General features: G+C 41.4%; 1 long non-coding RNA gene and 1 pseudogene across 1 annotated transcript; both read right to left on the reverse strand.

The window, feature by feature from the left end:
* LOC115109768 (WD repeat-containing protein 18-like) overlaps positions 1-17,791 on the reverse strand; it is an 88,735-nt pseudogene that overhangs the window by 25,887 nt on the left and 45,057 nt on the right.
* Positions 16,116-17,190, reverse strand: LOC135564593 (uncharacterized). Its single transcript, XR_010461149.1, has 2 exons — positions 16,879-17,190; positions 16,116-16,638 (listed from the first exon to the last, which is right to left on the reverse strand). It is a non-coding gene; the product is annotated as an uncharacterized LOC135564593 (long non-coding RNA).

Consider the following 17,791-nt stretch of genomic DNA (forward strand, 5'->3'; position numbering starts at 1 on the left):
ATAAATAGAGGAGAGAGGGGGAGAGAGAGTGGAAAAACATACCCACCTGTACATTAATATGGGAATGGGCCAATCAAAGCAACAGGTTGTTGTTCATTTATTCATCAGCACATAAATACAATCCCCAAAGTCTAACGAACTAGATCATGAATAATGCGGATTAGTGGAGGGAGGCAAAGACTAGGGCAATATTGTGCCTGATAAGTATGGCGATAAACCTGGATAAACAGGAAGCAGAAGTGCTCTCCTCCTGCCTTAATCCCTGTCCATCGGTATTTTATTAACAGACAACCAGAGGACTGTTAGTTATTTATGCACAGCCACCGCAGCACTCGCGGTATTCAGAGGATTTCAGAGCGTTCCCAATCAACGGGTTTACAATGTAGTTCCAGGGAGATTTGTGCAAATTCGTGCAATTTGCTCTTTATGCGTGTAGAAGCCACTGCAACAATCCAAAGAGGTAGAGAGGAAAAGGAGGTGAGTTAGCATACATACCTGTATTTCACCACATCCAAGAATTGGGCCCTGTTTAAGTAGTTTGTGTATGGGGTAACTGAGGAGAGTATATTTATTCCTTGTTGTAGTAATAAGGGCTGGCTAATTATCTCCCACTCAATTACAGATATCGATCCCTGGGACTTGGCTTCCACTCTTGGAATTACACTAATGGTCCGGGTCCCTCCAACATACACTCTGAAATTCTGCCAGCTGCCAAGCAGGATCACAGTAGCAGGGGTGCAGAGATGTGTGGGAGGGGAGCACTAGACAAGCTCTGCTCCAGCCCACATAATATCTATCGATGCCCTCGGCGGAAACCATACAATTAGACCCAGGCGTTTACGGAGATAATCTAAACAATTATCAAGATAACGACATGGAGAATATCTAAACAATTATCCAGATAACGATATGGAGATAATCTAAACAATTATCAGGATAACGATATGGAGATAATCTAAACAATTATCAGGATAACGACATGGAGATAATCTAAACAATTATCAGGATAACGATATGGAGATAATCTAAACAATTATCAGGATAACGATATGGAGATAATCTAAACAATAATCAGGATAACGATATGGAGATAATCTAAACAATTATCAGGATAACGATATGGAGATAATCTAAACAATTATCCAGATACCGATATGGAAATTGGAGGAAGATAAATGTTGCACTTGCTCTTGGTCAAATTCCTGTGGTAGCGCCTCTGCTTGACTTTTTCTCACGTTGAGAGGACTATGAAATGTGATGCGGGTTGAAAGATTAGTGGTGTTTGAATTGTGTATGAGTAGAGTATATATGAAATTAACGTCCAACACATTGATATTAGAAATGCAACATTTTGGCCATGCACTAACTACATACAACAGCAACAGAGAAAATCCTGATGGGATGATTTTAATCAACCAATTTCTCCTGCAACTTTGCTTGTTGTTTGCAGTAACTTAAATAAAGAAATAAATAAAAAATAAAAAAAACTTCTTTGTTGTAATATCCCACACAGACGTGGCTGTTTCGTCAACTCAGAATATCTACATTTAAAAAGGAGACATCTTGTGTCTCCAGATACAAACCAAAATTCCTTTCATAAATATGCAAACTTGTGTAAATGAACTTTTTGATGAGTTCTCATTGTAATGCCATGCCAGTATCTAATGGTGGTGAAGCAAGTGCTCACTAAGCAGTAATGGTATAGGGCAGGCTACTGCCACACAATGACTTTGACACAAGGCTCTTGTCCTCTTCTAAGTGGGAGGTCCCACTGAGGTGCCAGCCTCAATCACTCTTTAAACGGCATATAACAAGGGCTGAAAAGGAAAGTGCAGCAGTTTATGCCAAAGCAGTTTGTGGCAAAGTGGCAAGGGGATGTGAGAGGACTACAACACTGATGTGCTGCTCTACCGACCAGTCCTGAATGACCGTGTTAATGCACACTAACAGTCACTCTAGTTTTCTACCCTAGGGCACATGCTGGAACATTGAATCCGACATTCATTTCTTTGGCATCTGATCTGCAGAGATGATAGATTATTATAATAATACAAATAATATAGATTATTATAATAATAATAAATATAATAGACTGTAATAATGTAGATAATAATAATAATCTATATTATAATACTAAAGATTATAATAATAATAATAAGGATAATAGACTGTAATAATGTAGATAATAATAATAATCTATATTATAATACTAAAGATTATAATAATAATAATAATAATAAAGATAATAGACTGTAATAATGTAGATAATAATAATAATCTATATTATAATACTAAAGATTATAATAATAATAATAATAATAAAGATAATAGACTGTAATAATGTAGATAATAATAATAATCTATATTATAATACTAAAGATTATAATAATAATAATAATAAAGATAATAGACTGTAATAATGTAGATAATAATAATAATCTATATTATAATACTAAAGATTATAATAATAATAATAATAATAATAAAGATTATAATAATAATAATAATAAAGATAATAGACTGTAATAATGTAGATAATAATAATAATCTATATTATAATACTAAAGATTATAATAATAATAATAATAATAAAGATTATAATAATAATAAAGATTATAATAATAATAAATTATTATAATAATAAATATAATAATATAGATCATAATATAGATAAAAATACAGATAAAAATATAGATAAAAAATACTATAGATAAAAATAATAATAATATAGATATGATAATAATAATGTAGATCATAATAATAATCAAGAAGTAGGATATAGTTTGAGGCCTCTGTTTTGTCCTCCGACCACTCACACCAATGGTACCATCATAAACTCAGCAAAAAAAGAAAATGTCCGTTTTTCAGGACCCTGTCTTTCAAAGATAATTTGTAAAAATCCAAATAACTTCACAGATCTTCATTGTAAAGGGTTTAAACACTGTTTCCCATGCTTGTTCAATGAACCATAAACAATGAATGAACATGCACATGTGGAACGGTCGTTAAGACACTAACAGCTTACAGACGGTAGGCAATTAAGGTCACAGTTATGAAAACTCTGAAAAACACCAAAAGAAAGATAACCAGGGTCCCTGCTTATCTGCGTTAATGTGCCTTAGGCATGCTGCAAAGAGGCACGAGGACTGCAGATGTGTATAGGGCAATAAATTGCAATGTCCGTACTGTGAGACGTCTAACATGGAACCCGAACCGGCTGCGCGCGTGTGCCATCGTGCATACATTTAATTTGTTCCCTACACTAAAACGCCACCACGACACGCAGGTTAAAATATAAAAAACTCTGATCCAATTACATTAATTTGGGGACAGGTCGAAAAGCATTAAACATGAATGTAAATTTAGCTAGCTAGCTTGCTAGCTAATTTGTCCTATTTAGCTTGCTTGCTGTTGCTGGCTAATTTGTCCTGGGATGTAAACATTGAGTTGGTATTTTACCTGAAATGCACAAGGTCCTCTACTCCGACAGTTAATCCACAGATAAAACAGTCAACCGAATCGTTTCTAGTCATCTCTCCTCCTTCTAGGCTTTTTCTTCTCTTGACTCTATATTGCGATTGGCAACTTTCATAAATTAGGTGTAATTACCGCCACTGACCTTGTTCGTCTTTCAGTCACCCATGTGGGTATAACCAATGAGGAGATGGCACGTGGGTACCCGCTTCTATAAACCAATGAGGAGATGGCACGTGGGTACCCGCTTCTATAAACCAATGAGGAGATGGGGGAGGAAGGACTTGCAGCGTGATCTGCGTCAAAAATAGAACAGACTTCTATTTTAGCACCTGGCAACGCAGACGCTCATTGCTCGCACACACAATAATTGAATAATATAGATTTCTAAATGTATTTTGCAACGCTCACATCGTCCTTGCAGTTGCAGACCACGTGTAACACTGGATCGGTACAGCCGAACATCACACCTGCAGGACAGGTACAGGATGGCAACAACAACAACTGCCCGGGTTACACCAGGAATGCACAATCTCTCCATCAGTGCTCAGACTGTCCGCATTAGGCTGAGAGAGGCTGGACTGAGGGCTTGTAGGCCTGTTGTAAGGAGGTCCTTACCAGACATCACCGGCAACAGCATCGCCTATGGGCACAAACTCACCGTCGCTAGACCAGACAGGACTGTAAGTGCTCTACACTGACGAGTCATGGTTTTGTCTCACCAGGGGTGATCGTCGGATTCACGTTTTTCGTCGAAGGAATGAGCATTACACCGAGTCCTGTACTCTGGAGCGGGATCAATATGGAGGTGGAGGGTCAGTCATGGTCTGGGGCGGTGTGTCACAGAATCATCGGACTGAGCTTGTTGTCATTGCAGGCAATCTCAATGCTATGCGTTACAGGGAAGACATCCTCCTCCCTCATGTGGTACTCTTCCTGCAGGCTCATCCTGACATGACCCTCCATCATGACAATGCCACCAGCCATACTGCTCGTTCTGTGCGGGATTTCCTGCAAGACAGGAATGGGGCGGCAGGGTAGCCTAGTGGTTAGAGCATTGGACTAGTAACCGGAAGGTTGCAAGTTCAAATCCCCGAGCTGACAAGGTCTGTCGTTCTGCCCCTGAACAGGCAGTTAACCCACTGTTCCTAGGCCGTCATTGAAAATAAGAATTTGTTCTTAACTGACTTGCCTAGTTAAAGGTAAAAATATAAAAAATGTCCAGTGTTCTGCCATAGCCAGCGAGGAGCCCAGATCTCAATCCCATTGAGCACGTCTGGGACCTCTTGGATCGGAGGGTGAGGGCTAGGGCCATTCCCCCCAGAAATGTCCTGGAACATGCAGGTGCCTTGGTGGAAGAGTGGGGTAAAATAAAATGGATTTTGACCCCCCCTTTGTTCAGGGACACATTATTCCATTTCTGTTTTTTTGTGCTGAGTTTAATAGACAATAATAGAGTTTAATAGACAAAAATGTTTATGGGGGACTGGTATGATCTGTTAAATAAAACAAATGCTAAATAAATTGAAGTTAGTTTAAAACACATTGACTGTACACCTCATTTCTTCAACAGCCTTGTTTTCAAAGCCACCATTCCATAAACTTCCAGTCGCTTGTCAGTGGCTCTGATTTTCTACCACTGCTCTTCCCATTTGTGCCGGTCGAGCCGCAGAGCTTAGAGCAAAAGGGCTGTGAAGGTTTTTTTATTGCCTCCATGATCAGGCAGGCCTTCAGAGGGCCAATAACTGCATTTGCTCTCCCAGAACAGAGCTGGGAAAACTGGGCTAGAGCTTGGGAGGGGTGCCCGGGACCTTTTGACGACTCAATTACAGGCTGAACTGGCCCTCTTCACTGATCCTTGAGGAAGACAAGGTGGGGGCTGGGAAGACATCTGGAGAGAGGTTGAGCGCCTCTGACACAGAATGCAGCCCATGGAGCATAGACACCCTCGGGGGAGACAGAGTTGACATCCATCTATACATTGTAAGTCGCTCTGGATAAGAGCGTCTGCTAAATGACTTAAATGTAAATGTACATTTGGGCGTGGTGGTTGTGTTCAGTCGTTCATAGTTGACTGGTGCAAGTGTTACGGGCTGTTTATTTACTGTATGAAAATAGGCCGCAGTCTAAAGTTTGTGGTTCTCTCTTGTTTTGCTACTGGGGTTGTTGAATAGTCCAAATCTGATGATGTCATTAAAGATTATTTTCAATGAAGTTTAAATTGTAATATTTAAATAATGGAGTTGAAAAACGGAGAAAAAAAAACACATAGCAAATGACAAAATAAATAGGTTGTTGATGTTGAACTTTATCATCTAGCCTAATTATAAGCCTGGTCGCCAGTCTCTGTTTAGTGCTAACATTCCAGTCCTTGTACTCCGTATCATGTGCCAAAAATGTTTAGTATGACAGGAGTGGAATGCACATAAGCAGTGGATTATAGCTTAACAAATAAATTCCTGTCTTCTTTAGTGAGGCCTGCATTGAACACCCTCACAACATTGGCATGCTAAAACCCAAATCATTAGATTCATTCTCACATTTCAATACTAGCCCGCTGCTTCTTGACTTGATATACTGTTAGATTATTTTCAAGGAAGAATTTATTACCTGAAAAGAGCTCTCTGGGCTAGTGGTGTTTTCTGACAGCCCAATAATTTCAGTTGCAGAGCAGTGTTGATCAGCTCTGAGGCATTGCTTATGGTGGTCAGCAGTGGGGAGTGTGCCTTTCCAGCTGTGTGAGTGAAAATGTGTGTTTTTGTGTGTTTAATAAATAAACTCTGTAAATTAAACTGCTGATCAACACCCAGCATGACCCTCTCAGCCTTCTCTTTAGAAAGTCAGATGACTGCCTTACAATGACGCAAACCTACAAACCTACAAACTCGACAGGGGTAAATAACACCAAGCTCCAACCCTAAAAAAAACAAGAGATTTCACTGCCAAAAAAGATCTGGCAAGGCCATGGTTCCGTTTAGTTATCCCAGAAGACAGTTCAATAAAAGTGCTGTTGAACGTCGTTACTTCTTCCATCCGGCAAAACTGATAGACAGCCAACCAGTCACAGTGGCTGAATAAACAGAAACATCCTATTAAAACAAAATGAGTTCGCAACCTGCCCAGTGATGCAACCAAATCCCAGTTCTCTAAAAGCACTTAATGAACAGAAAGGGACTCCACCGTCGCACTGAGTGGGTGCTGTGGCCCATAGAAAGACCAGACGCCTCAATGTGATGGTAACTCCACAGAGAAAAAAAAAAACTCTACTTTGACAGCTCAGCTCCCTTATAGTCATTAACTGTATATTTGAACAAATTATCTTCATTCTTCTAACAATTAGCTTAGTAGATCTGCTTCCAACAGACTTCCAACATGGCACGGTTGTCAGGTGATTTGTGACGCCACTGCAAGCCCTCTATATCTGCTTCACAAAGTAACATTAAGAGCAAACATAAATAAACACATCAGCGTACCACTACACAACAGCCCAAGCTGAACCCAAAGCATAGAGCAAGAAGGGAATTGAGTTTGGCGTCTGCTGTTGGCACCCAGTAAGAGAGACGGAGAGCACGAGCAGACAAAGCCGGCACCTGGAGCATAGTACAGGCCAAAGGGCATGCATGTCAAACCGTACACTCCGTAACCTCAAGGAAGGGCAACAGTGGAAAGGTTTTCTAACACGGGCCGGGGGGCAGGGTGATGTATAATCTTGGTCAACCCAGAAGTAAAATCTTGCGTCATTTGGTCAGATGTGTGCTTAACTTCTGGGTCTATACGTGTTAGAAATTGAGAGCAGTTTACAAAGTCTCCACCCTCGCAAAAGGAAACTAAGCCAAATCCCCCTCCCCTTCCGATCCGTGTGGGCAAATGCACAAAGTACTCGAAGCGAAGACGTTTAAGCACAGATTTCGCCCAATCCTGAAAAGTCTATATAACGAGTGACGAAAACCCAAAGACTGGAACTACTGCAGCTCGTTATCTCATGCATCCCATTCAGTCTCGGGAGATTAGGTGATGTATGATTCAGGGTGTTGGGGGAGAAATCAATGTCTCAATGGCTGAACTGAAGAGATTGGTTTGGACCACTGAGGTGACACAAGGGTTTGTTGAGACGAGGGGTCATTCAAGCTCACCTTTGTGGTTGATGCTGCGGATGCTCTGCTTGCTTTGGATGTCCCACAGTCGTATGGTCTCGTCGTGGGACCCCGAGAGGAGGAGAGTGCCGTCCATAGACACAGACAGACAGGTCACTAGCTTCCTGTGGAGGGTTGAGTGGAAAGGGAGATCACCACTTAATAAAATAGGTTTCTCAAACATCATGTTTGGGGATCAACATTTGTCTAAGCTTGTCCATTATTAACCAAGTAAATAATGGATGTAATCTAGAGTCACACAAAATCTCAATTTCAGCAAGTGCGTTATATCAGATATTTTCTTTCTCCAGTTCTGATCGGATACTTTCTCATGATTTATTAAATGCTATTGTTAGTTTCCTTACAAATGAAATGCGTCTCTAGGCTTTAGTCCAGTTACATCACAAGGGAGGACAAAAGCCATTGCTGGAATAAAAAATACCTAGCACTTTCCTCCCTAAACCGGTTTTCTTACAGCAGAGTTTCAGCATTGTTATCTTGCTTCTGTTCACACATTACAGACAACCTAATTACCATGCATGCACATTCCAGGTACGGTACCAAAACAGGGACATACTTTTGTATATATAGTGTATGTGGACACCCCTTCAAATGAGTGGATTCGGCTATTTCAGCCACACCCGTTGCTGATGTGTATAAAACCGAGCAAACAGCCATGCAATCTCCATAGACAAACATTGGCAGTAGAATGGTATTACTGAAAAGCTCAGTACCTTTCAATGTGGCACCGTCATAGGATGCCAGCCACCTTTCCAACAAGTCAGTTTGTCAAATTTCTGCCCCGCTAGAGCTGTCCCGGTCAACTGTAAGTGCTGTTATTGTGAAATGGCAACATCTAGGAGAAACAACGGCTCAGCCGTGAAGTGGTAGGCCACACAAGCTCCCAAAATGGGACCGACAAGTGCTGAAGCCAGTAGCGCATAAAAATATGTCCTTGGTTGCAACACTCACTACTGAGTTCCAAACTACCTCTGGACGTAACGTCAGCACAAGAACTGTTGGGAACGGTCGGAGCTTGAAGAAATTTCCATGTCCGAGCAGCCGCACACAAGCCTAAGACCACCATGCGCAATGCCAAGTGTCGGCTTGCATGGTGTAAAGATCGCAGTCATTGGACTCTGGAGTGATGAATCATGCTTCACCATCTGGCAGTACGACGGCTGAAGCTGGGTTTGGTAGATGGCAGGAGAAAGCCATCTACCAATGTGAAGTTTGGTGGAGGAGGAATAATGGTCTGGGGCTGTTTTTCATGGTTTGGGCTAGGCCCCTTAGTCCCAGTGAAGGGAAAACTTAATGCTACAGCAAACAATGGCATTCCAGACGATTCTGTACTTCCAACTTTGTGGATGGCCATTTCCTGTTTTGGCATGACAATGCACCCATGCACAAAATGAGGTCCATACACAAATGGTTTGTTGAGATTGATGTGGAAGAATTTGACTGGCCTGCACAGAGCCCTGACCTCAACCCCATCGAACACCTTTGGGATGAATTGGAACTCCGACTGCGAGCCAGGCATAATCACCCAACATCAGTGCCCAACCTCACTAATGCTCTTGTGGCTGAATGGAAGCAAGTCCCCGCAGCAATGTTCCAACCTCTAGTGGAAAGCCTTCCCAGAAGAGTGGAGGCTGTTATAGCAGCAAAGGTGAGACCAACTCCATATTAATGCCCATGACTTTGGAATGAGATGTTTAACGAGCACATGTCCACATACTTTTGGTCATGTAGTGTATTAAGCACCAAACAAGTCAAGTGGCAAAATTAAATTTAGCAGACGCTCTGACTTACAGTAACAATTAGGGTTAAAGCCCCATGAAACAGCCCCTGCCAGTCACCCGAATAAGGCTGTGACGATATTGCAATAACTTTTTCCATGGCAAAAATTAAAACATGAAGCACTGACAAAGCCACTTGGATTTTCTGCATATATATATATATTTTTAATACAGATCCTATTTCGACGCACAAAACCATTCAAACACATTCTAACTAATCAAACGATGGGTGAAAAAACCCATAGTTTTCCCAAAATATTTGCATAACGTCACAAACCTTGCTGTGCTCGTTCGATGGCAGGGGCATTGACATGGTCTTCAAAGAGAGGACGCCGTAATGAGAGAAATAAGGTAGTGGCATTGACATGTTCTTCAAAGAGAGGATGCCGTAATGAGAGAAATAAGGTAGTGGCATTGACATGGTCTTCAAAGAGAGGATGCCGTAATGAGAGAAATAAGGTAGTGGCATTGACATGGTCTTCAAAGAGAGGATGCCGTAATGAGAGAAATAAGGTAGTGGCATTGACATGGTCTTCAAAGAGAGGACACCGTAATGAGAGAAATAAGGTAGTGGCATTGACATGGTCTTCAAAGAGAGGACGCCGTAATGAGAGAAATAAGGTAGTGGCATTGACATGTTCTTCAAAGAGAGGACGCCGTAATGAGAGAAATAAGGTAGTGGCATTGACATGGTCTTCAAAGAGAGGACGCCGTAATGAGAGAAATAAGGTAGTGGCATTGACATGGTCTTCAAAGAGAGGACGCCGTAATGAGAGAAATAAGGTAGTGGCATTGACATGTTCTTCAAAGAGAGGATGCCGTAATGAGAGAAATAAGGTAGTGGCATTGACATGGTCTTCAAAGAGAGGATGCCGTAATGAGAGAAATAAGGTAGTGGCATTGACATGTTCTTCAAAGAGAGGATGCCGTAATGAGAGAAATAAGGTAGTGGCATTGACATGGTCTTCAAAGAGAGGATGCCGTAATGAGAGAAATAAGGTAGCCTAAGCTACTGAAATCAGGTCTTCTTTTTACAACATTTTAAATCATGACAGTAGCGTTATTAAAGAGATTGGGTCCAGACAGGCTAATTTAGGAAACTTTCTGAATGTACATATAGGCCTATAGACAGAATCGGTGACCTCACATGCACATCCCTGTATAAGCACCCGTCAATTCAAAGCCACCAGTGTATGTCAGACACAAGAGCAAATATGAACCCTTTCCTTAAAACGTATAAAAGACCTAGGCTACCTTTCCTGAAAGTAGGCTATAAGATAATGAATGAATTGACAAGTTAAGTATGAAGGGGCGAGAGACAGCTATGAAGATGAAATTGCCAATCATTAAAATATAAAACACATATGTCCACAGCCTATTTATCAACGACCCTGATTATCGAGGGGGAGAGTGTTGGACAGATATTTCAAAATACTGTGAGGAACTATTAGAATTTGAATAGGATGTTAAAGAAAACTGACATTGTTGACTTACTGTGTGAGGTGAATAAAACAACTAAATGAGAAGCCCAGCGGGGAACTTGTCTACATTTGACATTTGCGAGAAGCAGGCCAGGTAGGTCTACTTCTGTGTGCTCTGTCAACATTAACAGGACAGAGAAATCAGACACATGCTCATTGCTCACACAGAGCACGTAAATGATGGTATAGAATAAACCAAAAGCTGTTTCTCACAAGTGTAAGAGGTTGTGAACGATGTTTCCATTCTGAGAATGGTAAATTACTGTAATGAATACATGCATTAACAGAAATGTATGCAACCAAATGACATGGATTAAGAGTAAGTTGTCTGTTTTACAAACGGTAGGCTACCACATGGGCATTCATAAAAGTGCATTGTGGCCGACACTGTAGGCTATAGCCTAGGCTACTAATTCTGCAGGGATAGAAGGGCAGCATTTTTGTTTTGCCTCGCCTAGGGCAGCATATGGGCCTCATGATTAGTCTAAAGATTAAGAAAAGAGTCTGTGTCAAATTAGCAAGCAATGAAAATGGGCATTGTATAAAATAAATTCCAGATGTTAAACAATTCCTTTACTGAAGTGCCATAGCCTAAAGTGCCTCACACCCCCGAGCATCTAGTGGATTCGCTGCTCCAGCATCAAAGGACAGTTGGAAAGAGGAGATGTAGAATGTTTAATAGAGAGATTAAGTTAGCAAAACAATTGCTTATAATCATGAGTAAACACTCCCACTAAAAGGTAAAGTTCATCTACATGAAAACAAAAGTAAATAAATATTTGTTTCCTTAAATGGTTGTAGTATAGGCCTATTTAAAACGGGTTTGATGGTTACAGTATATTCAGAAAGTATTTAGACCCTTCAATAATTTGTTACATTACAGCCTTATTCTAAAATGTATTACATATTTTTTTTCCCCTCATCAATCTTACACACAAAATCCCATAAAGACAAAGCGACAAGCCTCTGAATGTTCTTGAGTGGTTAGCCAGAGCCCGGACTTGAACCCAATCAAGCATCTCTGGAGAGACCTGAAAATAGCTGTGCAGCAACGCTCCCAATCCAACCTGACAGAGCTTGAGAGGATCTGCAGAGAAGAATGGGAGAAATTCCCCAAATGCAGCTTGTTGCGTCATACACAAGAAGACTCAAGGCTGTAATCGCTGCCAAAGGTGCTTCAACAAAGTACTGAGTAAAAGGTCTGAAGAAATACAGTACCAGTCAAAAGTCTGGACACACCTACTCATTGCAGGGTTTTTCTTTATTTTTTCTATTTTCTACATTGAATAATAATAGGGTAGACACCAACTATGAAATAACATATATGGAATCATGTAGTAACCAAAAAAAAGGGTTAAACAAATCAAAATATATTTTATATTTGAGATTCTTCAATGTCAAATCAAATTTTATTGGTCACATACACAGGGTTAGCAGATGTTATTGGAAACATACACAGGGTTAGCAGATGTTATTGGAAACATACACATGGTTAGCAGATGTTATTGGAAACATACACAGGGTTAGCAGATGTTATTGGAAACATACACAGGGTTAGCAGATGTTAATGTTCACATACACAGGGTTAGCAGATGTTATTGGTCACATACACAGGGTTAGCAGATGTTATTGGTCACATACACATGGTTAGCAGATGTTATTGGTCACATACACAGGGTTAGCATATGTTAATGGTCACATACACAGGGTTAGCAGATGTTAATGGTCACATACACAGGGTTAGCAGATGTTAATGGTCACATACATAGGGTTAGCAGATGTTAATGGTCACATACACAGGGTTAGCAGATGTTAATGGTCACATACACATGGTTAGCAGATGTTATTGGTCAGATACACATGGTTAGCAGATGTTAATGGTCACATACACAGGGTTAGCAGATGTTAATGGTCACATACACAGGGTTAGCAGATGTTAATGGTCACATACACAGGGTTAGCAGATGTTATTGCGAATGTAGCGGAATGCTTCTGCTTCTAGTTCCGACAGGGCAGCAATATCTAACAAGCAATCTAACAATTCCACAACAACTACCTAACACACACATATCTAAGTGAAGGGATGGAATAAGAATATGTACATATAAATATATGGATGGACCATAACCGACCGGCATAGACGAGATGCAAAATATGGTATAAAATACAGTATATACATATGGGATGAGTAATGTAAGAAATGTAAACATCATTATTAAAGTGCCATTAATAAAGTGACTAGTGATCCATTTGTTAAGAGTGGCCAATGATTTCAAGTCTGTATGTAGGCAGCAGACTCTGTTTTAGTGATGGCTGTTTAACAGTCTGATGGCCTTGAGATAGAAGCTATTTTTCAGTCTCTCGGTCCCTGCTTTGACGCACCTGTACTGACCTCACCTTCTGGATGATAGCGGGGTGAACAGGCAGTGGCTCGGGTGGTTGTTGTCCTTGATGATTGTTACGGATACAGGTATCCTGTGTGTGTATGTATGCTGTGTTCTTTTCTCTCCTTCTCCCCTCACAGGTGAAAATCATCACTCCCCAATCAGTCACCAATCAATCATCAATCAGAAGACACACCTCCTCCTGTTTCCTACCCTATCACAGTTCCTTTCCCTTGGTTTAAAAACCCTGTCAGTTGTTTGCTTTAGAGCTTAATCTCTCTGTAAATGCCATGTCTGTAGGTCTCTCTGTTTCACTCTCTTTATGTATTGACCTCTCCTTTTGTTTGCGCACCTCCATATCACTTTGTCCTCACCTGTGAGTATTGTTTTTGGTTATGGTGTTTGTTTGTTGCTGGTGGGAAAAGGGGGAAACAAGACAAGTCGCCCATGGGCATACACTACCCGTAGGTAAACTTTGTTAAATACACTAGTTAGAACTGGGCGGACCACCCACTGTATCTTTTTGGTTAGTTAGCTGTTGTTGAAATAGACTAGTCTAGCTTAGGGGTGTTTTTGAATTGTTTCTTTCCTTGGATCCAGCTCAGCCCCTTTCCCTACTCCCCCCCCCCCCCCCCCCGTGTGTTTTCCAATAAACCCCAGGTTTGACGGTAGATTTCAGTTGTCGTGGTTATTTAGTTCACACTTTTACTTTGTCACTATTATAAATTGCATGAGTTATGTTACGGGTCTCATTACCATCCCCCCTAGACTGTCGGGCCAAAAGGGATTCGTAACAATGATCTTTTTGTCTTTTGTCCTTCCTGTGACATCGGGTGCTGTAGGTGTCTTGGAGGGCAGGTAGTTTGCCCCCGGTGATGCGTTGTGCAGCATCGCACCACCCTCTGAAGAGCCGTGCGGTTGTGGGCGGTGCAGTTGCCGAACCAGGCGGTGATACAGCCTGACAGGATGCTCTCTATTGTGCATCTGTAAAATTTCTTCAGCCTCCTGAGGTTGAAGAGGCGCTGTTGCGCCTTCTTTACCACACTGTCTGTGTGGGTGGACCATTTCAGTTTGTCTGTGATGTGTATGCCGAGGAACTTAAACTTCCCACCTTCTCCACTGCTGTCCCGTCAACGCGGAGAGGGGGGTGCTCCCTCTGCTGTTTCCTGAAGTCCATAATCATCTCCTTTGATTTGTCGATGTTCAGTGAGAGGTTGTTTTCCTGACACCACACGCCGAGTGCCCTCACCTCCTCCCTATTGGCTGTCTAGTCGTTGTTGGTGATCAAGCCTACGACTTTTGTGTCGTCTGCAAACTTGATGATCAAGTTGGAGGCGTGCATGGCCATGCAGTCATGGTTAGCCAACCTTTGACAGCTTTAACTTCTTCTCTGCAGATCCTCTAAAGCTCTGTCAGGTTGGATGGGGAGCATCGCTGCACAGCTATTTTCAGATCTCTCCAGATGTTCGATCGGGTTCAAGTCCAGACTCTGGTTGGGACATTCAGAGACTTGTCCTGAAACCACTTCTGCGTTGTATTGGCTGTGTGCTTAGGGTCGTCGTCCTGCTGGAAGGTGAACCTTCGCCACAGTCTGAGGTCCTGCGCTCTGGAGTAGGGTTTCATCAAGAATCTCTCTGTAGTTTGCTCAGTTCATCTTTCCCCTCGATCCTGACAGGTCTCCCAGTCCTTGCCAGTGGAAAAAAATCCCCACAGCATGATGCTGCCACCACCATTCTTCACTGTAGGGATGGTGCCAGGTTTCCTCCAGACATGACACTTGGCTTTCAGGCAAGAGTTCAATCAGACCAGAGAATCTTGTTTCTCATGGTCTGCGAGTCCTTTAGGTGCCTTTTGGAAAACTCCAAGCGTGCTGTCATGTGCCTTTCACTGAGGAGTGGCTTCTGTCTGGCCTCTCTACCATAAAGGCCTGATTGGTGGAGTGCTGCAGAGACAGTTGTCCTTCTGTCCTCCCATCTCCACAGAGGAACTCCGGAGCTCTGTCAGAGTAACCATCGGGTTCTTGGTCCCTTCCCTAAGCAAGGAACCTCTCCCCCGTTTGCTTAGTTTGGCCGGGCGGCTAGCTCTAGGAAGAGTCTTGGTGGTTCAAAACTTCTTCCATTTAAGAATGATGGAGGCCACTGTGTTCTTGGGGACCTTCAATGCTGCATACATTTTTGGTACCCTTCCCCAGATCTGTACCTCGACACAATCCTGTCTCGGAGCTCTACGGACAATACCTTCAACCTCATGGCTTGGTTTTTGCTCTGACATGCACTGTCAACTGTGGGACCTTATATAGACAGGTGTGTGCCTTTCCAAATTATGTCCAATCAATTGAATTTACCACAGGTGGAATCCAATCAAGTTGTAGAAAAATCCCAAGGATGATCAATGGAAACAGGAAGCACCTGAGCTCAATTTCGAGTCTCATAGCAAAGGTTCGGAATACTTATATAAATAAGGTATCAGATTATTTTTAATACATTTGAAAAATTCTAAAAATGTATTTTCACTTCATCGTTATGGGGTAGATTGACGAGGAAAAATAATTATTTAAGACTAACGTAACAAAATATGGAAAAAGTCCAGGGGTCTGAATACTTTCCGAATGCACTGTATATGCCAAGAAGTATGGTTTGTAACTTAAAACCTGTTATGGCTGCATCCCTTTGTTCTCAATTTCCGCCTGAAGACATACCCAAATCGAACTGCCTGTAGCTCAGCCCCAGAGGCAAGGATATGCATATTCTTGGTATCATTTGAATGGAAACATTCTGGAAATGTTAATTGAATGTAGGAGAATAACACAGTAGATCTGGTGGAAGAAAAGAGAAAGAAAGAGCATACGTTTTGTTTTTTATTGTTGTAGTATCTTTCACATGTACTAGAATAGGATGCTGGAGATAATTTTGATGGATAACACGAGGGCAACTGTAGGTATGCGAAGTTTCAGACTGATAACTTCAGGAATGGGTGAGCTACATGACATTTAGCATGAAGTCACCCAGGTGTCCCACACAAGTTGCCCAAATGTGGCCGAATTGGTGAAATGACCTATAACTATATACAACGTATCAAAAAGCAATTCTAACACACACAAAAAAACAAAAAAACAGTACACCCCTTTGGAAGTCCCCGTCATAATATTTTGCTGCCTGTGCCATGTCCCATAGCAGTCTCTTTCTGATGTAAAGCAGAGGCAAACTGAACAAGTGGTGCATTTCATGTGACACAGAACACAACGACGCCTCCATGCTGTGCCCTTTTGGCCCTGAGGCACAGTCATGCCTGCAGTAATGAACTGTGGCATATGAACACCACTGGAGGCACAGGTAGAGCGGACAGCCCCCAGTCGGAGTCGCTATCACTGTGAAAGAAAACATTAAAAAAAATATTTGTATTGTATGAGCCTTTTATCATCACATAAAATTAACATATGTATTGATTGTATAGAGCAGAGGGAACAGTCACTAAGGTGTTCCATTCAACTCCGGCCATTGTATGTATATATATATACACACACACACTACACATTTCATTGCAAAAATTTTATTTTATTTTTATTTTTTATAATATATATATTTCATAAAACGGCATTAGCACTTACCCGTCCAGAAGTACGTCCTGTCCTTGCAGAAACAGCTCCTCAGTTCGTTTGAATCATAACACTCCAAGATTCCTCAAACTTAAAATCTGTCTCACTTTTTCACTTTAGAGTTTGACTTCGCTTTACATGATTTATTTGCCATGATATCTTCAATGAAATCGTTGAAACTACAACTTTCCGAAATACAGCTGCACGTAAAAAGCCTTACAGCAACTCCTCTGATCGGCAAGGCGAGAATGGAGTTCCCTGCGCGTGCGATTACAACCAAGGAATTGTGGTCCAACCCCAAACCATTACATACTGGTGTTTACCTCAGCTCATTGGCTATCTACCCAGCTAGATTTCAAGAAGATCAGTGGTCATTGGGCAGAAATATAGTCAATCAATGAAGCTTCGCTAAAATTATTGGTGCGTAAGGTAGTCATTTATCGTTGTCTTCAAATCAGCTCACTTCTGTTAATACTACCAGCAAAAAAACAATGTTATTTGGCTGTGTTGCAAACATCCAGAGGAATGCACTGAAACCCTCCATGACTAGATAAACGATCGTTTGGCTGTGTTGCAAACATCCAGAGGAATGCACTGAAACCCTCCATGACTAGATAAACGGTTGTTTACAGGGGGAATCACGCCAAATGCTCCGTAAAAAATTGATAGAGATGGAATTCACGGCACAGTTTACAAAATGTTTTGATTTAGGCTATAAAAATGGATTTTATCAAAGAAAACGGCACTTCATTTGATCAATGGGTCACTCAGGAAGAGAAATAAGAGCAAGATATTAGAATGTAAGTCATTTTACCTTCAGATGTGAATGTGTAAAAACTCATGGCGGAAAATGTTTCTGTTCTTGATTGCTCTTCTCAAACAAAAGCATGGGATTTGTTCTCTGTAATAGCTATTTTAAAGTTTG

The sequence above is a fragment of the Oncorhynchus nerka genome, linkage group LG25 (genome assembly GCF_034236695.1).
Source record: "Oncorhynchus nerka isolate Pitt River linkage group LG25, Oner_Uvic_2.0, whole genome shotgun sequence".
Taxonomy (NCBI): domain Eukaryota; kingdom Metazoa; phylum Chordata; class Actinopteri; order Salmoniformes; family Salmonidae; genus Oncorhynchus; species Oncorhynchus nerka.